The sequence below is a fragment of the Engystomops pustulosus genome, chromosome 10 (genome assembly GCF_040894005.1).
Source record: "Engystomops pustulosus chromosome 10, aEngPut4.maternal, whole genome shotgun sequence".
Taxonomy (NCBI): domain Eukaryota; kingdom Metazoa; phylum Chordata; class Amphibia; order Anura; family Leptodactylidae; genus Engystomops; species Engystomops pustulosus.
In genome coordinates this window covers 92,079,871-92,107,062 of record NC_092420.1, presented here as the reverse complement: position 1 = coordinate 92,107,062, position 27,192 = coordinate 92,079,871, and the positions used below count along the sequence as shown (strand labels likewise).

At 44.1% G+C, this 27,192-nt stretch overlaps 1 long non-coding RNA gene across 1 annotated transcript in view; it reads right to left on the bottom strand.

Annotated features, from left to right (window-relative positions):
- LOC140104983 (uncharacterized) overlaps positions 1–27,192 on the bottom strand; it is a 79,398-nt gene that overhangs the window by 1,210 nt on the left and 50,996 nt on the right. The gene's annotated exons all lie outside the window — the stretch shown is intronic.

Here is a 27,192-nt window from a genome sequence, read left to right as displayed (position 1 = left end):
GCGCCGATGCGCCACAATCCGATCGCGTGCGCCAAAAACCTGGGGCAATTCAGGTACAATTGGCGCAAATCGGAAATATTCGGGTAACACGTCGGGAAAACCCGAATCGGGCCCTTAGTAAATGACCCCCATTGTGTGTAGTATTTGGACTGCAGGTACATAACCTTATTCTTACTGTATTACTACAGGTCGATTTATGACCATTTATAGAAGTGCAGCATAGAAACAAAAGGGAACTGCTGAAGGACAAGGAAGATATCCCAGTTCTCTTAGTTCAAAGTTTTATATATTCACTTCTAGTTTATAAAAACAGTGTTATACGTTATCATACCGAAGTACCATCGTATGTTTAGTTGAAAAAAGACACATGTCCATCAAGTTAAACCAAGAGAAGGGATTGGATAAGGAAGGAATTTAGGGGAACAATTCTTTAGAACATAACCGTCAGTGCTATTCAGGTGTAAAAAGGCATCTAGACCCTTCTTGAAGCTCTCTGCTGCCCCTGCTGTGACCAGCGCCTGAGGCAGGCTATTCCACAGATTGACAGTTCTCATAGTAAGAGAGCCCTGTCACCTCTGGTGATTGAGCATTGATTTCTCCAGACAGAGACAGTGCCCCCTCGTCTTTTGATTTGATTTAATCTGGAACAGTTTACCACCATATTTTTTGTATGGACCATTCATATACAGGCGGTCCCCTACTTAAGAACACTCGACTTACATACGACCCCTAGTTACAGACGGACCACTGGATATTGGTAATTTATTGTACTTTAGTCCTAGGCTACAATAATCAGCTGTAACAGTTATCACAGGTGTCTGTAATGAAGCTTTAGTGTTAATCCTGATTCTTATGACAACCCAACATTTTTAAAATCCAATTGTCACAGAGACCCAAAAAAGTTCTGTCTGGGATTACAATGATAAAATATACAGTTCCGACTTACAAACAAATTCAACTTAAGAGCAAACCTACAGACCCAATCTTGTATGTAACCCGGGGACTGCCTGTATTTATATAAATCAATCGAGTCCCCTCGTAGTTGTCTCTTTTCTTAAATCTTAAATCTAGTTGTTTTAATGTTTCCTCATAACTGAGATGCTCCATAAAACATGCTTACAGGCCCGCTTTTAGAAGAAGTGGGGCCCTGGGCAAAACTAAAAGTGGGGCCCCAGAATAAAACTATTTTCTGAACAGTCAGTAAGAGGCTCCTTTAGCCCTGCACAATTATAACACTTTGTAGTAGCACACAGTAGTAGGGTAAGGCAATGTGTAATATGGGACTGCAGTAGATGATAGGTAGAGTAGATAGATGGTAAAAGATGGGTATGAGAGATAGATAGATAGATAGATAGATAGGAGATAGATAGATAGATAGATAGATAGATAGATAGATAGATAGATAGATAGATAGGAGATAGATAGATAGGAGATAGATAGAAGATAGATAGATAGATAGATAGGAGATAGATAGATAGATAGATAGATAGGAGATAGATATATAGATAGATAGATAGATAGATAGATAGATAGATAGATAGATAGATAGGAGATAGATAGATAGGAGATAGATAGATAGATAGATAGATAGATAGGAGATAGATATATAGATAGATAGATAGATAGATAGATAGATAGATAGATAGGAGATAGATAGATAGATAGATACAGTAGAAGACAGATTGAAGATCGATTGATAGATAGATAGATAGATAGATACAGAGGGAAAGTCCAGGCAGCACACTTAATCAACAAACAATGGTGGGTGCTCGCTTCCTTGAGTCCGGACTGTGACTCATCCACATACAAGCAAAATAGAAAAAAAGCAGCACTCCAGACGTCCAAATAAAGTGAAAAAAAGTGGTCTTTTATTCCATGTTAGGTAGCGACGTTTCGGCTCATGTACGAGCCTTTTTCAAGCCAACTACTTAGTGCACAGGGTGGGTATATATACACACAATTCATTGGTCACATGACCTACAATAAGCCCGCCCTCTCATTTTAATATACAAATACAATGTGACGATTACAATATAAAAGATACAATATATATGTGCAAATTGTGCAGAGCATAGTAAAGTGCATAAACTTTCGCTTGTGAATACGATCCAATGAATATGTTATTCGTGATAGTCATATAGTTATAAAATACAAAACAGTGTTTAAAATCCACTAAATATGTGGAGGGACATACCACCGCGCACTCAGAGGTCACCGGTTCTTACTCCGTTTGTTGCAGTCTGTGCCCTGCAGTCAGCGTTGAGCTGACACGCATATTGGAACGCAAGCCGGAATACCTCCGGCTGCGCATGCGCATACATTACGAGACCGGAAGTTGAAGTCCGTTGCCATGGTGTCGATCGTGACAAGTTGCGAGATATACTCGCTAAGAAATATGCTCCGTATATGGATAAAGAGAAGTAGGTACACTAGTACTGCTAAGCTATAAGATAAACAATGTCACCGGTTAATAGAAGACAATATAGTTTCAATTGGGGGTCTGGGGATTCTAAACAATCGTTCATACCCAACTTTATGACCTCCTTTATAATCAATCCTTATTCATATTGGTAGACATTGTGCTAGCTAGCAGACAAAAATATGTGTAACCAAATATGTAAATCAGACAAAACCATGGTAGGAGTATATATGTGTAAAGGGCACATGTCGCAAATCTAGAGAGTAAATCGGGAGCTGTAGAGATGCACGGGGGGCGTCCTCATTGGCTTCCAAATATGATAATAATTGTAATCTGTAAATAATATAAAAAAAGAAATTAGTATCATGGTGATAGTGTGCACCAAAGTTATACTTCACATATACAGGATATGAAAGAGAAAAAAACACAGTATTACTCAAATGCACATGCAACGATCCATTTTTTATATTATATGTAATGTTAAAGACATTTAGATGTTGAGTTTATAGTCCACATTAAGCCCATTAGGTTTTAAAGCATTTAACGTAAAGATCCAAAAGAGCTCCCGTTTTTTTAACATACGCTCTCTATCCCCCCCACGTCTTAATGTGGGTATATGGTCAATGAGACGGAAGCGTAACTGTTTCTCAGTATGACCGGCTTCAGAGAAATGCTTCGAAACCGGTAGATCTTTTCTGCCAGACCTAATAGTATATCGATGTTGGTTCAAACGAACCTTAAACTCCAGTGTAGTTTCACCCACATAGATATAACCACATGGGCAATATAAGATATACACTACAAACACACTATTGCATGTCAAAAAATGTTTGATATTGTATTCTACTCCACTATGTGTGAAGTTCGACCCTTTAAGCATCAGAACACAATTTATGCAATTGCAGCAGGGGTAACAACCTTTTCTACTCTGTCCAAATAGTCCAGGTTGTCTACTTTTTTTAAAACTGCCCACATCTGAATGGACTAATCTATCCCTGATGTTTTGTGCCCTACGATAAGAAAAAAGAGGTGGATTGTCAAATTCAGGTATTGTTAAATTACTGCCAGATAATTTCGTCCAGTGTTTACGGACTATTCTAGCTATTTTGTCACTTTGATCATTGAAGGTAGTAATAAAAGGAATTCTCTTTGTTTCACACAGCCTGGTTCTATCCTTGAGTAAATCTTCTCTTGTTATCTTTTCGGATTTCTCTAAATTATGTGCAATAATTGCACTAGGGTACCCACGCACCTTAAATTTTCTAGCCATTTTATGCAGATTCTTAGTGGTTTGTTTTGGATTGCTTGTTATCCTCTTAACCCTGAGCATTTGGCTGTACGGAAGAGATTTGACTGTGTTACGGGGATGATTAGACTCATACCGAACTAGAGTATTTCTATCAGTACTTTTTGTATACATGTCTGTGTCAAAATGGTCCCCCTGTCTTGTAACAAGTATGTCCAAAAATTGTAAGTTATGTGCCGATGAGTCTACTGTGAATTTAATCGTCTCGTCTATGGTATTGAGGAATGTATGGAATAATTCCAATTCTGTGGGTGTACCAGTCCATAATAGGAAGATGTCGTCTATATACCTCCACCACTCTAGGCAATGTGCGAAGAGTGGGGAGGTATACACAGCATCCTCCTCAAGGGCTCTCATCACAATGTTGGCGTATGTCGATATACTATTAGGTCTGGCAGAAAAGATCTACCGGTTTCGAAGCATTTCTCTGAAGCCGGTCATACTGAGAAACAGTTACGTTTCCGTCTCATTGACCATATACCCACATTAAGACGTGGGGGGGATAGAGAGCGCATGTTAAAAAAACGGGAGCTCTTTTGGATCTTTACGTTAAATGCTTTAAAACCTAATGGGCTTAATGTGGACTATAAACTCAACATCTAAATGTCTTTAACATTACATATAATATAAAAAATGGATCGTTGCATGTGCATTTGAGTAATACTGTGTTTTTTTCTCTTTCATATCCTGTATATGTGAAGTATAACTTTGGTGCACACTATCACCATGATACTAATTTCTTTTTTTATATTATTTACAGATTACAATTATTATCATATTTGGAAGCCAATGAGGACGCCCCCCGTGCATCTCTACAGCTCCCGATTTACTCTCTAGATTTGCGACATGTGCCCTTTACACATATATACTCCTACCATGGTTTTGTCTGATTTACATATTTGGTTACACATATTTTTGTCTGCTAGCTAGCACAATGTCTACCAATATGAATAAGGATTGATTATAAAGGAGGTCATAAAGTTGGGTATGAACGATTGTTTAGAATCCCCAGACCCCCAATTGAAACTATATTGTCTTCTATTAACCGGTGACATTGTTTATCTTATAGCTTAGCAGTACTAGTGTACCTACTTCTCTTTATCCATATACGGAGCATATTTCTTAGCGAGTATATCTCGCAACTTGTCACGATCGACACCATGGCAACGGACTTCAACTTCCGGTCTCGTAATGTATGCGCATGCGCAGCCGGAGGTATTCCGGCTTGCGTTCCAATATGCGTGTCAGCTCAACGCTGACTGCAGGGCACAGACTGCAACAAACGGAGTAAGAACCGGTGACCTCTGAGTGCGCGGTGGTATGTCCCTCCACATATTTAGTGGATTTTAAACACTGTTTTGTATTTTATAACTATATGACTATCACGAATAACATATTCATTGGATCGTATTCACAAGCGAAAGTTTATGCACTTTACTATGCTCTGCACAATTTGCACATATATATTGTATCTTTTATATTGTAATCGTCACATTGTATTTGTATATTAAAATGAGAGGGCGGGCTTATTGTAGGTCATGTGACCAATGAATTGTGTGTATATATACCCACCCTGTGCACTAAGTAGTTGGCTTGAAAAAGGCTCGTACATGAGCCGAAACGTCGCTACCTAACATGGAATAAAAGACCACTTTTTTTCACTTTATTTGGACGTCTGGAGTGCTGCTTTTTTTCTATTTTGCTTGTATGTGGATGAGTCACAGTCCGGACTCAAGGAAGCGAGCACCCACCATTGTTTGTTGATTAAGTGTGCTGCCTGGACTTTCCCTCTGTATTTTTTGGACACTGAGGCTTGCATACAAATTGATTGACCTTTTCCAAATGGATCCTAACACACATGTGGACCGTTTCCATGTATTCACCTATACGGAGGAAGATAGTGAAAGAATTCTACAGGACCTTGAATGCGATGCAACATTTTTAACAACTCCGGCTGCACCAGAACTCAAGCGCAAATATGGCAACGAATCTAAGAGGTTGGTTACCTTACAATTGCACCTTATCACGTTAACTGAATATTACAAGGCCCACATGATACCCAGAGGCATGCGATCCCGGATTATGCCAACTTTTTTCTTGAACAATAATGATTTTTGCACCAAATTTGCACAGATTTCTAATAAATATGCAATGGATCTTATGTTACTCAATATTGAATTTATTAAAAAGGAAGTTGATATTCTTAAGACCAAGCTAATGGACACTGAAGCATTATTAAAAGCCACATTAAATGAGGAGGATTTTATCAAGTTTATGAATATGATACAAATCTCTACTACCACACATAAAACGGAACAGGAGGCTACAAAAAGGAGCAAATGGATGAGAGACACCGACGACTACAAAACTGGCCAAATCTACCATTGGCAAGGGTCCCGATTACCACCCAACCAAAGAGATGGAGTGAAACAACGTAACAGACATAGTAATAAGCGACCAACACCCAGAACAACATCGATGATGAATGACACAGCGAATGGGTCTTTTTTAGAGTCAACACAGGAGGCCAACGACAACAATCCAAGACCAGACGTGGAGGACGTAAACATCACCGCACCAGGAAAATCTGGTCAAATGAAAGGCAATGGAACTATCCCGAAAATGGCACTGAGGAAGAAAAATCTACAGACTTAGTGGTAAATATCTCTTCAAAAAAATTAAGTGACGTACAAATTTCTGTTTTAGCAAAAGGATTATCATATTGTTTTTGTACTCCTGTAGATTGGTTCCAATTGGAATTGGACCTACATCAATTCTTTCGATCTATCACGCTTAAATGTTATTTTGCTGATCATGTAACTCGGCCTCCAAACAATAGATCTGAATTAGGTCTTAAGCGTTTGGGTCTGTTTAATAGAAGCAAATTTACACCTGATATTGACCTCCCACATGTAAATGCATTTGTTACATCTGTCAGAAAAGAGATCAATACGTTGCGTCTAAATAATTCTGATAATTGTTTACAGCGTGCTAACTTAACAAGTAATGAGATGGCTGCTTTAAATGAGCTGGCCCATGACGGCGACCTAACCATCAAACCCGCGGATAAGGGGGGTGCGGTCGTCGTCATGGATACCAGCTCATATTTGGCAGAAATTAGAAGACAACTGGCAGATACTCAGGTATATTTGAGAATCTCATATGATCCTAAATTTAAACTACAAAAACAAATTAAAACCATGCTGGATACTGCCCTTATGAATGATATTATTGATGAAGATTTACACAAATATCTCATTGTAGAACATCCGGTCACCCCGGTAATATATGTGTTACCTAAAATACATAAGAGCCTGGTAGCCCCTCCCGGAAGACCGATAGTATCCGGAACTGGGTCCATTTTTTCCAACATGGCAACATTCTTGGATAAAATGTTGAGAGATTTAGCAGTGAATGGCAGGTCATATATAAGAGACAGCGCTGACTTTATTAATAAGCTTAGCAAAATACAGATATCAGCACAAGACCAAATCTTACTTGTTTCATTTGATGTAGTGTCATTGTACACTTCCATAGGACATAACATGGGCCTTGGAAAGGTATGTCGTTTACTCACTTCCACAAACTTGACAGCTATGACACAAGAATTTATTTTGACATTGCTTGATTTTGTCCTGCGCAATAATTATTTTTTGTTTGGAGATCAGTTTTTTCTTCAACAAGCAGGAGTTGCCATGGGCGCAAATATGGCGCCGACATACGCCAACATTGTGATGAGAGCCCTTGAGGAGGATGCTGTGTATACCTCCCCACTCTTCGCACATTGCCTAGAGTGGTGGAGGTATATAGACGACATCTTCCTATTATGGACTGGTACACCCACAGAATTGGAATTATTCCATACATTCCTCAATACCATAGACGAGACGATTAAATTCACAGTAGACTCATCGGCACATAACTTACAATTTTTGGACATACTTGTTACAAGACAGGGGGACCATTTTGACACAGACATGTATACAAAAAGTACTGATAGAAATACTCTAGTTCGGTATGAGTCTAATCATCCCCGTAACACAGTCAAATCTCTTCCGTACAGCCAAATGCTCAGGGTTAAGAGGATAACAAGCAATCCAAAACAAACCACTAAGAATCTGCATAAAATGGCTAGAAAATTTAAGGTGCGTGGGTACCCTAGTGCAATTATTGCACATAATTTAGAGAAATCCGAAAAGATAACAAGAGAAGATTTACTCAAGGATAGAACCAGGCTGTGTGAAACAAAGAGAATTCCTTTTATTACTACCTTCAATGATCAAAGTGACAAAATAGCTAGAATAGTCCGTAAACATTGGACGAAATTATCTGGCAGTAATTTAACAATACCTGAATTTGACAATCCACCTCTTTTTTCTTATCGTAGGGCACAAAACATCAGGGATAGATTAGTCCATTCAGATGTGGGCAGTTTTAAAAAAAGTAGACAACCTGGACTATTTGGACAGAGTAGAAAAGGTTGTTACCCCTGCTGCAATTGCATAAATTGTGTTCTGATGCTTAAAGGGTCGAACTTCACACATAGTGGAGTAGAATACAATATCAAACATTTTTTGACATGCAATAGTGTGTTTGTAGTGTATATCTTATATTGCCCATGTGGTTATATCTATGTGGGTGAAACTACACTGGAGTTTAAGGTTCGTTTGAACCAACATCGATATACTATTAGGTCTGGCAGAAAAGATCTACCGGTTTCGAAGCATTTCTCTGAAGCCGGTCATACTGAGAAACAGTTACGTTTCCGTCTCATTGACCATATACCCACATTAAGATGTGGGGGGGATAGAGAGCGTATGTTAAAAAAACGGGAGCTCTTTTGGATCTTTACGTTAAATGCTTTAAAACCTAATGGGCTTAATGTGGACTATAAACTCAACATCTAAATGTCTTTAACATTACATATAATATAAAAAATGGATCGTTGCATGTGCATTTGAGTAATACTGTGTTTTTTTCTCTTTCATATCCTGTATATGTGAAGTATAACTTTGGTGCACACTATCACCATGATACTAATTTCTTTTTTTATATTATTTACAGATTACAATTATTATCATATTTGGAAGCCAATGAGGACGCCCCCCGTGCATCTCTACAGCTCCCGATTTACTCTCTAGATTTGCGACATGTGCCCTTTACACATATATACTCCTACCATGGTTTTGTCTGATTTACATATTTGGTTACACATATTTTTGTCTGCTAGCTAGCACAATGTCTACCAATATGAATAAGGATTGATTATAAAGGAGGTCATAAAGTTGGGTATGAACGATTGTTTAGAATCCCCAGACCCCCAATTGAAACTATATTGTCTTCTATTAACCGGTGACATTGTTTATCTTATAGCTTAGCAGTACTAGTGTACCTACTTCTCTTTATCCATATACAGAGCATATTTCTTAGCGAGTATATCTCGCAACTTGTCACGATCGACACCATGGCAACGGACTTCAACTTCCGGTCTCGTAATGTATGCGCATGCGTAGCCGGAGGTATTCCGGCTTGCGTTCCAATATGCGTGTCAGCTCAACGCTGACTGCAGGGCACAGACTGCAACAAACGGAGTAAGAACCGGTGACCTCTGAGTGCGCGGTGGTATGTCCCTCCACATATTTAGTGGATTTTAAACACTGTTTTGTATTTTATAACTATATGACTATCACGAATAACATATTCATTGGATCGTATTCACAAGCGAAAGTTTATGCACTTTACTATGCTCTGCACAATTTGCACATATATATTGTATCTTTTATATTGTAATCGTCACATTGTATTTGTATATTAAAATGAGAGGGCGGGCTTATTGTAGGTCATGTGACCAATGAATTGTGTGTATATATACCCACCCTGTGCACTAAGTAGTTGGCTTGAAAAAGGCTCGTACATGAGCCGAAACGTCGCTACCTAACATGGAATAAAAGACCACTTTTTTTCACTTTATTTGGACGTCTGGAGTGCTGCTTTTTTTCTATTTTGCTTGTAGATAGATAGATAGATAGATAGATAATAGAAAGGGGATAGGTAGACAGATAGAAGGTATATACACTCACCGGCCACTTTATTAGGTACACCTGTCCAACTGCTCGTTAACACTTAATTTCTAATCAGCCAATCACATGGCGGCAGTGCATTTAGGCATGTAGACATGGTCAAGACAATCTCCTGCAGTTCTCCCGAGCATCAGTATGGGGAAGAAAGGTGATTTGAGGCCTTTGAACGTGGCATGGTTGTTGGTGCCAGAAGGGCTGGTCTGAGTATTTCAGAAACTTCTGATCTACTGGGATTTTCACGCACAACCATCTCTAGGGTTTACAGAGAATGGTCCGAAAAAGAAAAAACATCCAGTGAGCAGCAGTTCTGTGGGCGGAAATGCCTTGTTGATGCCAGAGGTCAGAGGAGAATGGGCAAACTGGTTCGAGCTGATAGAAAGGCAACAGTGACTCAAATCGCCACCCGTTACAACCAAGGTAGGCGGAAGAGCATCTCTGAATGCACAGTACGTCCCTTTATGAGCACAATGTACCCTGTAACATCTGATGGCTACTTTCAGCAGGATAATGCGACATGTCATAAAGCTGGAAGCATCTCAGACTGGTTTCTTGAACATGACAATGAGGTCACTGGACATAAATGGCCTCCACAGTCACCAGATCTCAATCCAATAGAGCATCTTTGGGATGTGGTGGAACGGGAGATTCGCATCATGGATGTGCAGCCGACAAATCTGCGGCAACTGTGTGATGCCATCATGTCAATATGGAGCAAAATCTCTGAGGAGCTTCCAGCACCTTGTTGTATCTATGCCACGAAGAATTGAGGCCGTTCTGAAGGCAAAAGGGGGTCCAACCCGTTACTAGCATGGTGGACCTAATAAAGTGGACGGTGAGTGTAGATAAATAGATAGAGAAAAAGCTGGATAGATAAATGATAAGATGGACAGATATATAGACAGCAAATAGACAAATTCTAGGAGATGGACAAATAAACAGATAGATGATAGATACTGTATATAGACAGGAGGTAGATGATAAGTATCTTCACCCGGGCATTCAACCAAGAGGTATTAAAGGAGCAATACATCCTCTTCCCACAAAAGTCCACATGCAGGGGGCCCATTTAGGACAGTTTGCAGCCGCCTAACGCTGGCCCTGCATGCATACACATACTGGTGACTGCTCAGTTGCCATGTGTATGTACACATGGATAAATACTTTATTTGGCCACTAAATTACTTAATTTTGTAATGGGTAATGTTTGTCCCTCTATCGCTTCTCTTTTAGTTATTAGTTGTACAGTTTTGAGCCAGTAATTAGAGACTACATGTGATAATGGACAGGATATAGAGGATTCTGCTCTCTCCCTGATACCCATTAAGGCCTTGTTCACATGACAATGTGCATAAGATGGGCTGTGGAATTTGTTCCCCTGCTTGTTCCCCATCTGATAGTGGGGTTTATGTCGATCGACAGAGACCGGCACTAATCCGGTTGTATAATTTTCGGCTAGTTGCAGTGCAGCACTGTGGCCATGCCCAATAGAAGTCTATACGTGCCATGAGTTAGCCACTGTTTGTGCAGCTAGCTCAGGCCTAAGAAGCACCATAAATAATGTCAAAGTGTTGAGAAACTTACTACTACAAACTTAGCAACTTTGTAGTACACAAAACAGGACTGTCATGGACTCACTAACAAGTTAAGAAGTCCTGCCCTACAACTAGCTCCGTCACTCATTTTTGGGGTGGGGTTTCACAAACATTTCAGACTTTGAGACTAGTACAAAAATAAATTTGCTATGACTTTCTATGAAAATCTGAGGCTATCCTGCAAATGCAGACAGTTTTCACACTGCAGCACCATGTCTATATGTGTATCTTATCATATTTCTTGCATTTCTGCTAGAAGAAGGAGGTCCTTGGGCCAATATTTTTAAAACTTAACTTTTATTATTCCTTTCTAAATATAAACCAATTTTAATTCTTCTTAGTATTTGTCCAGAGTTGTGTGCTAACCAACATGAAAGTGAATTAAAAACTTGTCGTGGTGGAAGTGGGTACTGTGTTCTAATGGAGTTGGGAGATAGGAATTTGGGTCTTTGGAACGTAGGTATAAATTCGCACTGATGCGTTTTTCAGGGAGTTTGATATGTGTTTGATATATTTCGTCATCTTTGGGGGACTGGTGTTGTCGTCGTTATGTTGTTAGTTTCCAAATTCTTTTTAAGTCGGGACGCATGCGCAAGAATTTGGAAACTAACAACATAACGACGACAACACCAGTCCCCCAAAGATGACGAAACAGTAAAGAACCAATCAATGGTAAGAGGTGTGAGAACTGGTGAACAGCTGATGTATTGCAGAAACCTTACTTACTGCTGATTGGATCTCCTGGAATCCACCCACGAATGACGTCATACCACAAGGTTTTAAAAGGAGTGGAAACACGCCGAGCGCGTTAGTTCAGCCCCGATACCCCCTGAGGACGCCAAAAATTTGGCGAAACATGTCGGGGGGGCTGTATGAACCTTTGTGCTTTTTATAGTGATGATAAGAAGTGGGACAAAATCTAGGGAGCGGTGTGTCGATCTGCAGCGATACATCGCAACCAGAGACTAGTCAAGGAGAGAGCTTATAGGAATTGTTGGGGTAGCGAAGTAGCTAACTAAATAGCGGTAAATCAAACCAGCCGCATAATAACAGGGTGTTGAATAGTGGAGTGTAGGAGATAATCTAAGGAGTCATCCTTATTATAAATACCCCTACGAGGGGATACACATATCAAACTCCTTGAAAAACACATCAGTGCGAATTTATACCTACGTTCCAAAGACCCAAATTCCTATCTCCCAACTCCATTAGAACACAGTACCCACTTCCACCACGACAAGTTTTTAATTCACTTTTATGTTGGTTAGCACACAACTCTGGACAAATACTAAGAAGAATTAAAATTGGTTTATATTTAGAAAGGAATAATAAAAGTTAAGTTTTAAAAATATTGGTCCCAGGACCTCCTTCTTCTAGCAGAAATGCAAGAAATATGATAATATGTCTCTAAATATAGGTCCCGACCATTCAAAAAGACCCTTCAGATCTTTTCTTTAATTTTAGAGATTGTTTATATGTGTATCTCTCTCCTCTAACTTGCCTCTTCACAAAACTTTTTGAAAAGATGTAATATAAAATTGTGGTGAGTATTTGGGAGACTAGGACAGATTCAGCAGAGATACAGACGTGAATGAAGAGGTTAAAAGGAATCAGGTAAGAAAGAGGCTGGTAAGAAGAGAAAGGTCCATATTATTACGATAAGGTATATTAACACATTTCCTATCTTCATTGTTACAACTTAGGGCCAGATGTATCACTGTTCTGCGCTTAATTATAGTAGTTGCGCCTAATTTCTGGTGCACAAGCTACAACCATCTGTGATGAGTTGAGTTCCTGCCTCTTATTAATCATTTTGCTTTAGGCGCAGTTTAGGCGCAATGTTAGATTCAGGCTCTTACATGTGATCCTCCTACAAGCTCCTCTCTGCTTCTCTCCCACACCCCGGCATGAGAATAACACTCACAGCAGCACCCAGGTGTGTGACACCCTGCACCCAGTGACCTCCACAGCAGCACCCAGGTGTGTGACACCCTGCACCCAGTGATCTCCTCAGCAGGGGCTTCTGGAGGAGATCCCCCAGTGCTGGTCTCCTGCTGCCCACCTGTAATTCTGCACCGTATCCTCCTCAGACACCAGTATGGTCGTCTTGCTACACAGAGAAACTTCTCTGTACTATCTGCAAAATCCTACAGACTTCTCTTCTGTCCTGCTCTGAGCTGAGGCTTTTGCAGATTGTTTTGTAAATAGAAGGTGATGAACTGTAAACAGGGGCTGCGGGTGTCTGTAGTGTCTGCTGAGCTCTGCTGCTGGGGAAAAGCTGCTGTGCACAAGAGCTCTCAGTGTTTCTTCTCTGTTTACGCCACCTTCGGGCTGGAGTGTTTTTGCGCCTGTTTATACACCTGAATAAAAAGTTGCAAATGATGAATATTATTAGGCGCAGCAAAACATCTGGATTAGTAGGATAAATGGGGGAAACATGGTTATTTTTGCTGCGCAGCTAGTTTGGTGTTTAGTTGCAAAACTGGTGCAAAAACAGTGCGACACTATGAAAAGGCGCAAAAAACGCAGAAATAACAAGTGACACATCTGGCGCTTATTTTGTTATGAAAGGTTATAGGCCATTTGCATAAGGCTGCTGTGATAGATTTGGAAGAAGAATAGAAAACACAACTAAAGGGACTGCGATGGTAGACAGAATTTTGGTTACAATTTTATATTATATTATCTTGATGGAAGAGAACAAATTGAAAAATAAAGACGGCAAAGCGTCCTTCCCCCTTCTCCCATGTAATACCCGGGCTTAGGACTCGAATACTATGACAACATGGAATCTTCTACCTGAAATAGCTCTGTGATTCCAAGAGTCATTAAATTTTAACGACAGCTTTTTAATTCATTTTTAATAATGTTACCTGATAGTTCAATCCATTCAATATTATATGTTATATAAAATAATCATCATTTTTGTTGATCTATTATGGCAGAATTGTCTTTGAAACAGAAAAAGCAGCATCTGACATCTTCAGAAGATTTCCAGAACAATGTACAAACACAAACAATGAAGACATCCTGCGTGTAGAAGGAGATTTGTTTGTTTCTGCTCGGCTTTTGTACATAATTTGTTATATATGTTGCAACATAAATGAATTTACTTACTAAGAACAATAATGCTGCATCTATGGAAGTGACCACATTACTGCTATTATACTGCCCCCCTAGGTAATCCTTTCCTATGCTTCTTATATGTTACAATAACAGTTACTGTATCTGTTATCAAGAACAAAACCCTGTCCAGAATCAGTTTGATATCTACAGTAATGACTCATCCCTTCCACTGCTGCTTGAAGACGTAGGGATATCAGGATAACACTCATAATCCGCAGTAGATTCACATTTACAACTCATATTCTATTAGCTACAGGCGCTAGTAGGAAGTTTAGATGAGTGCGGGTAAGAAGATACATCAGAATACAGACTGAATAATACATGTAGTGCTGCATGGTCACACAGCCAAGGATCACAGTGTAGTAGTGCTGCATGGTCACACAGCCAAGGATCACAGTGTAATAGTGCTACATGGTCACACAGCCAAGGATCACAGTGTAGTAGTGCTACATGGTCACACAGCCAAGGATCACAGTGTAGTAGTGCTGCATGGTCACACAGCCAAGGATCACAGGGAAGTAGTGCTACATGGTCACACAGCCAAGGATCACAGTGTAGTAGTGGTGCATGGTCACACAGCCAAGGATCACAGTGTAGTAGTGGTACATGGTCACACAGCCAAGGATCACAGGGTAGTAGTGCTGCATGGTCACACAGCCAAGGATCACAGTGTAGTAGTGGTACATGGTCACACAGCCAAGGATCACAGTGTAGTAGTGCTGCATGGTCACACAGCCAAGGATCACAGTGTAGTAGTGCCGCATAATCACACAGCCAAGGATCACAGTGTAGTAGTGGTGCATGGTCACACAGCCAAGGATCACAGCGTAGTAATGCTGCATGGTTACACAGCCAGGATCACAGTGTAGTAGTGCTGCATGGTCACACAGCCAAGGATCACAGTGTAGTAGTGCTGCATGGTCACACAGCCAAGGATCACAGGGAAGTAGTGCTACATGGTCACACAGCCAAGGATCACAGTGTAGTAGTGGTGCATGGTCACACAGCCAAGGATCACAGTGTAGTAGTGCTGCATGGTCACACAGCCAAGGATCACAGTGTAGTAGTGCTGCATGGTCACACAGCCAAGGATCACAGGGAAGTAGTGCTACATGGTCACACAGCCAAGGATCACAGTGTAGTAGTGGTGCATGGTTACACAGCCAGGATCACAGTGTAGTAGTGCTGCATGGTCACACAGCCAAGGATCACAGTGTAGTAGTGCTGCATGGTCACACAGCCAAGGATCACAGGGAAGTAGTGCTACATGGTCACACAGCCAAGGATCACAGTGTAGTAGTGGTGCATGGTCACACAGCCAAGGATCACAGTGTAGTAGTGCTGCATGGTCACACAGCCAAGGATCACAGTGTAGTAGTGCTGCATGGTCACACAGCCAAGGATCACAGGGAAGTAGTGCTACATGGTCACACAGCCAAGGATCACAGTGTAGTAGTGGTGCATGGTTACACAGCCAGGATCACAGTGTAGTAGTGCTGCATGGTCACACAGCCAAGGATCACAGTGTAGTAGTGCTGCATGGTCACACAGCCAAGGATCACAGCGTAGTAGTGCTGCATGGTCACACAGCCAAGGATCACAGTGTAGTAGTGCTGCATGGTCACACAGCCAAGGATCACAGCGTAGTAATGCTGCATGGTTACACAGCCAGGATCACAGTGTAGTAGTGCTGCATGGTCACACAGCCAGGATCACAGTGTAGTAGTGCTGCATGGTCACACAGCCAAGGATCACAGTGTAGTAGTGCTGCATGGTCACACAGCCAAGGATCACAGTGTAGCAGTGCTGCATGGTCACACAGCCAAGGATCAAAGTGTAGTAGTGCTACATGGTCACACAGCCAAGGATCACAGTGTAGTAGTGCTGCATGGTCACACAGCCAAGGATCACAGTGTAGCAGTGCTGCATGGTCACACAGCCAAGGATCACAGTGTAGTAGTGCTGCATGGTCACACAGCCAAGGATCACAGTGTAGTAGTGCTCCATGGTCACACAGCCAAGGATCACAGGGTAGTAGTGGTACATGGTCACACAGCCAAGGATCACAGTGTAGTAGTGCTGCATGGTCACACAGCCAAGGATCACAGTGTAGTAGTGCTACATGGTCACACAGCCAAGGATCACAGTGTAGTAGTGCTGCATGGTCACACAGCCAAGGATCACAGTGTAGTAGTGCTACATGGTCACACAGCCAAGGATCACAGTGTAGTAGTGCTGCATGGTCACACAGCCAAGGATCACAGGGTAGTAGTGGTACATGGTCACACAGCCAAGGATCACAGGGTAGTAGTGGTACATGGTCACACAGCCAAGGATCACAGTGTAGTAGTGCTACATGGTCACACAGCCAAGGATTACAGTGTAGTAGTGCTGCATGGTCACACAGCCAATGATTACAGTGTAGTAGTGGTGCATGGTCACACAGCCAAGGATCACAGTGTAGTAGTGGTGCATGGTCACATAGCCAAGGATCACAGTGTAGTAGTGCTGCATGGTCACAAAGCCAAGGATCACAGTGTAGTACTGCTGCATGGTCACACAGCCAAGGATCACAGTGTAGTAGTGCTGCATGGTCACACAGCCAAGGATCACAGTGTAGTAGTGCTCCATGGTCACACAGCCAAGGATCACAGGGTAGTAGTGGTACATGGTCACACAGCCAAGGATCACAGTGTAGTAGTGCTGCATGGTCACACAGCCAAGGATCACAGTGTAGTAGTGCTACATGGTCACACAGCCAAGGATCACAGTGTAGTAGTGCTGCATGGTCACACAGCCAAGGATCACAGGGTAGTAGTGGTACATGGTCACACAGCCAAGGATCACAGGGTAGTAGTGGTACATGGTCACACAGCCAAGGATCACAGTGTAGTAGTGCTACATGGTCACACAGCCAAGGATTACAGTGTAGTAGTGCTGCATGGTCACACAGCCAAGGATTACAGTGTAGTAGTGGTGCATGGTCACACAGCCAAGGATCACAGGGAAGTAGTGCTACATGGTCACACAGCCAAGGATCACAGTGTAGTAGTGGTGCATGGTCACATAGCCAAGGATCACAGTGTAGTAGTGCTGCATGGTCACAAAGCCAAGGATCACAGTGTAGTAGTGCTGCATGGTCACACAGCCAAGGATCACAGCGTAGTAGTGCTGCATGGTCACACAGCCAAGGATCACAGTGTAGTAGTGCTGCATGGTCACACAGCCAAGGATCACAGTGTAGTAGTGGTACATGGTCACACAGCCAAGGATCACAGCGTAGTAGTGCTGCATGGTCACACAGCCAAGCATCACAGTGTAGTAGTGCTGCATGGTCACACAGCCAAGGATCACAGTGTAGTAGTGCTACATGGTCACACAGCCAAGGATCACAGTGTAGTAGCGGTACATGGTCACACAGCCAAGGATCACAGTGTAGTAGTGCTGCATGGTCACACAGCCAAGGATCACAGTGTAGTAGTGCTGCATGGTCACACAGCCAAGGATTACAGTGTAGTAGTGCTGCATGGTCACACAGCCAAGGATCACAGTGTAGTAGCGGTACATGGTCACACAGCCATGGATCACAGTGTAGTAGTGCTGCATGGTCACACAGCCAAGGATCACAGTGTAGCAGTGCTGCATGGTCACACAGCCAAGGATCAAAGTGTAGTAGTGCTGCATGGTCACACAGCCAAGGATCACAGTGTAGTAGTGCTGCATGGTCACACAGCCAAGGATTACAGTGTAGTAGTGGTGCATGGTCACACAGCCAAGGATCACAGTGTAATAGTGCTGCATGGTCACACAGCCAAGGATCACAGTGTAGTAGTGCTGCATGTTCACACAGCCAAGGATCACAGTGTAGTAGTGCTGCATGGTCACACAGCCAAGGATCACAGTGTAGTAGTGCTGCATGGTCACACAGCCAGGGATCACAGTGTAGTAGTGCTGCATGGTCACACAGCCAAGGATCACAGTGTAGTAATGCTGCATAATCACACAGCCAAGGATCACAGTGTAGTAGTGCTGCATGGTCACACAGCCAAGGATCACAGTGTAGTAGTGGTGCATGGTCACACAGCCAAGGATCACAGTGTAGTAGTGCTGCATGGTCACACAGCCAAGGATCACAGTGTAGTAGTGCTGCATAATCACACAGCCAAGGATCACAGTGTAGTAGTGCTACATGGTCACACAGCCAAGGATCACAGTGTAGTAGTGGTACATGGTCACACAGCCAAGGATCACAGTGTAGTAGTGGTGCATGGTCACACAGCCAAGGATCACAGTGTAGTAGTGCAGCATGGTCACACAGCCAAGGATCACAGTGTAGTAGTGCTGCATGGTCACACAGCCAATGATCACAGTGTAGTAGTGCTGCATGGTCACACAGCCAAGGATCACAGTGTAGTAGTGGTGCATGGTCACACAGCCAAGGATCACAGTGTAGTAGTGGTACATGGTCACACAGCCAAGGATCACAGTGTAGTAGTGGTACATGGTCACACAGCCAAGGATCACAGTGTAGTAGTGGTGCATGGTCACACAGCCAAGGATCACAGTGTAGTAGTGGTACATGGTCACACAGCCAAGGATCACAGTGTAGTAGTGGTACATGGTCACACAGCCAAGGATCACAGTGTAGTAGTGGTACATGGTCACACAGCCAAGGATCACAGTGTAGTAGTGGTACATGGTCACACAGCCAAGGATCACAGTGTAGTAGTGGTGCATGGTCACACAGCCAAGGATCACAGTGTAGTAGTGGTACATGGTCACACAGCCAAGGATCACAGTGTAGCAGTGCTGCATGGTCACACAGCCAAGGATCACAGTGTAGTAGTGCTGCATGGTCACACAGCCAAGGATCACAGTGTAGTAGTGCTGCATGGTCACACAGCCAAGGATCACAGTGTAGTAGTGGTACATGGTCACACAGCCAAGGATCACAGTGTAGTAGTGCTGCATGGTCACACAGCCAAGGATCACAGTGTAGTAGTGCTGCATGGTCACACAGCCAAGGATCACAGTGTAGTAGTGCTGCATGGTCACACAGCCAAGGATCACAGTGTAGTAGTGCTGCATGGTCACACAGCCAAGGATCACAGTGTAGTAGTGCTGCATGGTCACACAGCCAAGGATCACAGTGTAGTAGTGCTGCATGGTCACACAGCCAAGGATTACAGTGTAGTAGTGCTACATGGTCACACAGCCAAGGATCACAGTGTAGTAGTGCTACATGGTCACACAGCCAAGGATCACAGCGTAGTAGTGCTGCATGGTCACACAGCCAAGGATCACAGTGTAGTAGTGCTGCATGGTCACACAGCCAAGGATCACAGTGTAGTAGTGGTGCATGGTCACACAGCCATGGATCACAGTGTAGTAGTGCTGCATGGTCACACAGCCAAGGATCACAGTGTAGTAGTGGTACATGGTCACACAGCCAAGGATCACAGCGTAGTAGTGCTGCATGGTCACACAGCCAAGGATCACAGTGTAGTAGTGCTGCATGGTCACACAGCCAAGGATCACAGCGTAGTAGTGCTGCATGGTCACACAGCCAAGGATCACAGTGTAGTAGTGCTGCATGGTCACACAGCCAAGGATCACAGTGTAGTAGTGCTACATGGTCACACAGCCAAGGATCACAGTGTAGTAGCGGTACATGGTCACACAGCCAAGGATCACAGGGTAGTAGTGGTACATGGTCACACAGCCAAGGATCACAGTGTAGTAGTGCTGCATGGTCTCACAGCCAAGGATCACAGTGTAGTAGTGCTACATGGTCACACAGCCAAGGATTACAGTGTAGTAGTGCTACATGGTCACACAGCCAAGGATTACAGTGTAGTAGTGGTGCATGGTCACACAGCCAAGGATCACAGTGTAGTAGTGCTGCATGGTCACACAGCCAAGGATTACAGTGTAGTAGTGGTACATGGTCACACAGCCAAGGATCACAGAGTAGTAGTGGTGCATGGTCACACAGCCAAGGATCACAGGGTAGTAGTGCTGCATGGTCACACAGCCAAGGATCACAGTGTAGTAGTGCTACATGGTCACACAGCCAAGGATTACAGTGTAGTAGTGCTACATGGTCACACAGCCAAGGATTACAGTGTAGTAGTGGTGCATGGTCACACAGCCAAGGATCACAGTGTAGTAGTGCTGCATGGTCACACAGCCAAGGATTACAGTGTAGTAGTGGTACATGGTCACACAGCCAAGGATCACAGAGTAGTAGTGGTGCATGGTCACACAGCCAAGGATCACAGGGTAGTAGTGCTGCATGGTCACACAGCCAAGGATCACAGTGTAGTAGTGCTACATGGTCACACAGCCAAGGATCACAGTGTAGTAGTGCTGCATGGTCACACAGCCAAGGATCACAGTGTAGTAGTGCTGCATGGTCACACAGCCAAGGATCACAGTGTAGTAGTGGTGCATGGTCACACAGCCATGGATCACATAGTAGTAGTGCTGCAGGGTCACACAGCCAAGGATCACAGTGTAGTAGTGCTACATGGTCACACAGCCAAGGATTACAGTGTAGTAGTGGTACATGGTCACACAGCCAAGGATCACAGTGTAGTAGTGGTGCATGGTCACACAGCCAAGGATCACAGTGTAGTAGTGCTGCATGGTCACACAGCCAAGGATCACAGTGTAGTAATGCTGCATAATCACACAGCCAAGGATCACAGTGTAGTAGTGCTGCATGGTCACACAGCCAAGGATCACAGTGTAGTAGTGCTGCATGGTCACACAGCCAAGGATCACAGTGTAGTAATGCTGCATAATCACACAGCCAAGGATCACAGTGTAGTAGTGCTGCATGGTCACACAGCCAAGGATCACAGTGTAGTAGTGGTGCATGGTCACACAGCCAAGGATCACAGTGTAGTAGTGCTGCATGGTCACACAGCCAAGGATCACAGCGTAGTAGTGCTGCATGGTCACACAGCCAAGGATCACAGTGTAGTAGTGGTGCATGGTCACACAGCCAAGGATCACAGTGTAGTAGTGCTGCAGGGTCACACAGCCAAGGATCACAGTGTAGTAGTGCTGCATGGTCACACAGCCAAGGATCACAGTGTAGTAGTGCTGCATGGTCACACAGCCAAGGATCACAGTGTAGTAATGCTGCATAATCACACAGCCAAGGATCACAGTGTAGTAGTGCTGCAGGGTCACACAGCCAAGGATCACAGTGTAGTAGTGCTACATGGTCACACAGCCAAGGATTACAGTGTAGTAGTGGTACATGGTCACACAGCCAAGGATCACAGTGTAGTAGTGGTGCATGGTCACACAGCCAAGGATCACAGTGTAGTAGTGCTGCATGGTCACACAGCCAAGGATCACAGTGTAGTAATGCTGCATAATCACACAGCCAAGGATCACAGTGTACTAGTGCTGCATGGTCACACAGCCAAGGATCACAGTGTAGTAGTGCTGCATGGTCACACAGCCAAGGATCACAGTGTAGTAGTGCTGCATGGTTACACAGCCAGGATCACAGTGTAGTAGTGCTGCATGGTCACACAGCCAAGGATCACAGTGTAGTAGTGCTGCATGGTCACACAGCCAAGGATCACAGGGTAGTAGTGGTACATGGTCACACAGCCAAGGATCACAGTGTAGTAGTGCTGCATGGTCACACAGCCAAGGATCACAGTGTAGTAGTGCTGCATGGTCACACAGCCAAGGATCACAGTGTAGTAGTGCTACATGGTCACACAGCCAAGGATCACAGTGTAGTAGTGCTACATGGTCACACAGCCAAGGATCACAGTGTAGTAGTGCTGCATGGTCACACAGCCAAGGATCACAGTGTAGAAGTGATGCATGGTCACACAGCCAGGGATCACAGTGTAGTAGTGCTGCATGGTCACACAGCCAAGGATCACAGTGTAGTAGTGCTGCATGGTCACACAGCCAAGGATCACAGGGTAGTAGTGCTGCATGGTCACACAGCCAAGGATCACAGTGTAGTAGTGCTGCATGGTCACACAGCCAATGATCACAGTGTAGTAGTGCTGCATGGTCACACAGCCAAGGATCACAGTGTAGTAGTGCTGCATGGTCACACAGCCAAGGATCACAGTGTAGTAGTGCTGCATGGTCACACAGCCAAGGATCACAGTGTAGTAGTGCTGCATGGTCACACAGCCAAGGATCACAGTGTAGTAATGCTGCATAATCACACAGCCAAGGATCACAGTGTAGTAGTGCTGCAGGGTCACACAGCCAAGGATCACAGTGTAGTAGTGCTGCATGGTCACACAGCCAAGGATCACAGTGTAGTAGTGCTGCATGGTCACACAGCCAAGGATCACAGTGTAGTAATGCTGCATAATCACACAGCCAAGGATCACAGTGTAGTAGTGCTGCAGGGTCACACAGCCAAGGATCACAGTGTAGTAGTGCTACATGGTCACACAGCCAAGGATTACAGTGTAGTAGTGGTACATGGTCACACAGCCAAGGATCACAGTGTAGTAGTGGTGCATGGTCACACAGCCAAGGATCACAGTGTAGTGGTGCTGCATGGTCACACAGCCAAGGATCACAGTGTAGTAATGCTGCATAATCACACAGCCAAGGATCACAGTGTACTAGTGCTGCATGGTCACACAGCCAAGGATCACAGTGTAGTAGTGCTGCATGGTCACACAGCCAAGGATCACAGTGTAGTAGTGCTGCATGGTTACACAGCCAGGATCACAGTGTAGTAGTGCTGCATGGTCACACAGCCAAGGATCACAGTGTAGTAGTGCTGCATGGTCACACAGCCAAGGATCACAGGGTAGTAGTGGTACATGGTCACACAGCCAAGGATCACAGTGTAGTAGTGCTGCATGGTCACACAGCCAAGGATCACAGTGTAGTAGTGCTGCATGGTCACACAGCCAAGGATCACAGTGTAGTAGTGCTACATGGTCACACAGCCAAGGATCACAGTGTAGTAGTGCTACATGGTCACACAGCCAAGGATCACAGTTTAGTAGTGCTGCATGGTCACACAGCCAAGGATCACAGTGTAGAAGTAATGCATGGTCACACAGCCAGGGATCACAGTGTAGTAGTGCTGCATGGTCACACAGCCAGGGATCACAGTGTAGTAGTGCTGCATGGTCACACAGCCAAGGATCACAGGGTAGTAGTGCTGCATGGTCACACAGCCAAGGATCACAGTGTAGTAGTGCTGCATGGTCACACAGCCAATGATCACAGTGTAGTAGTGCTGCATGGTCACACAGCCAAGGATCACAGTGTAGTAGTGCTGCATGGTCACACAGCCAAGGATCACAGTGTAGTACTGCTACATGGTCACACAGCCAAGGATCACAGTGTAGTAGTGGTGCATGGTCACACAGCCAAGGATCAAAGTGTAGTAGTGCTGCATGGTCTCACAGCCAAGGATCACAGTGTAGTAGTGCTGCATGGTCACACAGCCAAGGATCACAGTGTAGTAGTGGTGCATGGTCACACAGCCAAGGATCACAGTGTAGTAGTGCTGCATGGTCACACAGCCAAGGATCACAGTGTAGTAGTGGTGCATGGTCACACAGCCAAGGATCACAGTGTAGTAGTGCTACATGGTCACACAGCCAAGGATCACAGTGTAGTAGTGCTACATGGTCACACAGCCAAGGATCACAGTGTAGTAGTGCTACATGGTCACACAGCCAAGGATCACAGTGTAGTAGTGCTACATGGTCACACAGCCAAGGATCACAGTGTAGTAGTGGTGCATGGTCACACAGCCAAGGATCAAAGTGTAGTAGTGCTGCATGGTCTCACAGCCAAGGATCACAGTGTAGTAGTGCTGCATGGTCACACAGCCAAGGATCACAGTGTAGTAGTGCTGCATGGTCACACAGCCAAGGATCACAGTGTAGTAGTGGTGCATGGTCACACAGCCAAGGATCACAGTGTAGTAGTGCTACATGGTCACACAGCCAAGGATCACAGTGTAGTAGTGCTACATGGTCACACAGCCAAGGATCACAGTGTAGTAGTGCTACATGGTCACACAGCCAAGGATCACAGTGTAGTAGTGGTGCATGGTCACACAGCCAAGGATCAAAGTGTAGTAGTGCTGCATGGTCTCACAGCCAAGGATCACAGTGTAGTAGTGCTGCATGGTCACACAGCCAAGGATCACAGTGTAGTAGTGCTACATGGTCACACAGCCAAGGATCACAGTGTAGTAGTGCTGCATGGTCACACAGCCAAGGATCACAGTGTAGTAGTGGTGCATGGTCACACAGCCAAGGATCACAGTGTAGTAGTGCTGCATGGTCACACAGCCAAGGATCACAGTGTAGTAGTGCTGCATGGTCACACAGCCAAGGATCACAGTGTAGTAGTGCTGCATGGTCACACAGCCAAGGATCACAGTGTAGTACTGCTACATGGTCACACAGCCAAGGATCACAGTGTAGTAGTGCTGCATGGTCACACAGCCAAGGATCACAGTGTAGTACTGCTACATGGTCACACAGCCAAGGATCACAGAGTAGTAGTGCTGCATGGTCACATAGCCAAGGATCACAGTGTAGTAGTGGTGCATGGTCACACAGCCAAGGATCAAAGTGTAGTAGTGCTGCATGGTCTCACAGCCAAGGATCACAGTGTAGTAGTGCTGCATGGTCACACAGCCAAGGATCACAGTGTAGTAGTGCTGCATGGTCACACAGCCAAGGATCACAGTGTAGTAGTGGTGCATGGTCACACAGCCAAGGATCACAGTGTAGTAGTGCTACATGGTCACACAGCCAAGGATCACAGTGTAGTAGTGCTACATGGTCACACAGCCAAGGATCACAGTGTAGTAGTGCTACATGGTCACACAGCCAAGGATCACAGTGTAGTAGTGCTACATGGTCACACAGCCAAGGATCACAGTGTAGTAGTGGTGCATGGTCACACAGCCAAGGATCAAAGTGTAGTAGTGCTGCATGGTCTCACAGCCAAGGATCACAGTGTAGTAGTGCTGCATGGTCACACAGCCAAGGATCACAGTGTAGTAGTGCTGCATGGTCACACAGCCAAGGATCACAGTGTAGTAGTGGTGCATGGTCACACAGCCAAGGATCACAGTGTAGTAGTGCTACATGGTCACACAGCCAAGGATCACAGTGTAGTAGTGCTACATGGTCACACAGCCAAGGATCACAGTGTAGTAGTGCTACATGGTCACACAGCCAAGGATCACAGTGTAGTAGTGGTGCATGGTCACACAGCCAAGGATCAAAGTGTAGTAGTGCTGCATGGTCTCACAGCCAAGGATCACAGTGTAGTAGTGCTGCATGGTCACACAGCCAAGGATCACAGTGTAGTAGTGCTACATGGTCACACAGCCAAGGATCACAGTGTAGTAGTGCTGCATGGTCACACAGCCAAGGATCACAGTGTAGTAGTGCTGCATGGTCACACAGCCAAGGATCACAGTGTAGTAGTGCTACATGGTCACACAGCCAAGGATCACAGTGTAGTAGTGCTGCATGGTCACACAGCCAAGGATCACAGTGTAGCATTTCTTGCAAGTAATAACAGTGGATGCAATCACATTACAACATACAAATGTACATGACTGCGATATGGTAGACATCAGTAATCCATCAGGTTTGGATTTCTTGCTCATTACATGTGAGGCAGGCTATGCTGCTATCAGTGGCCGTACAATCTGGAGGCATGTAATCGGGACGCAATGCAGATTTTAGGGCAGATTTTGATGCAGATTCACAGATGAATTCACTTCTCTCATTTCTTCCCTGCGTGTGGGGGGCCTTATTGTCACTAGATCAGGAATAACTTTCAGGCTAACCATCTGTAGAGGGACGCTCCTCTTACAGTAAATGCTGGATTGAAAAAATAAAGATCAGGGTGATCAGGATTTTAACATGCCCAATCCTCTTAATTTCAGGGAAAATAGTTGTAGTCTATTGTCCTCTCCCCCCCATTGAAAACAATGTGAATGTGCACAAAGGTATGCACCTGTATGGGGAGGGGGGTTGAGTGAAAAAATACTGTACCCCCATTTACTTATAATATTTATCAATCAAAGCTTTATTGATAACCAAGCGTAATATCAGAGTTTTGTGCATTACAAAGCAAGCTCATTGGTACAGAAGAATCAACAGCAGACACTTTACAAAATTAGGTGAACGGTGTAAATTAAGAATACAGGCATTAGACATCTTACATAATTCAAGAACATGTCATCTCCTTATATTATATCTAAAATGTGGACTGCAAATTTTCTAACACTCATCGGTGCACATTTACTAAAACCTGTGCAGTGAGTACTATGTGCAGTGTCCTGTGTAGTCTGCAGGGGGCGCCAGATTCAGGTTTTGTGGCACCCGTTCTTCATGAACCTAGCGCTGTTTGTACTGTTTCAACAGAATGCACCTTTAGCATGGGGCGTGTCACACATTTCTGCAGACTTTGCATGTTAAATCTGGCACGGTCCACCACCAGAACCCCCACCCCCAGCAGTGAAGAAATTTGTCTTGCATAAGGCATAGTGCAGCCGTGCCACAAAATGGCACCGTGCGACACATATGTGGTGCAGACACTTCTTAAATACCCGTGCAAGCAGTTTGCTCCTACAAGAATGTGTAAAGTCCGAAAGAAATTGGCGCATGACCC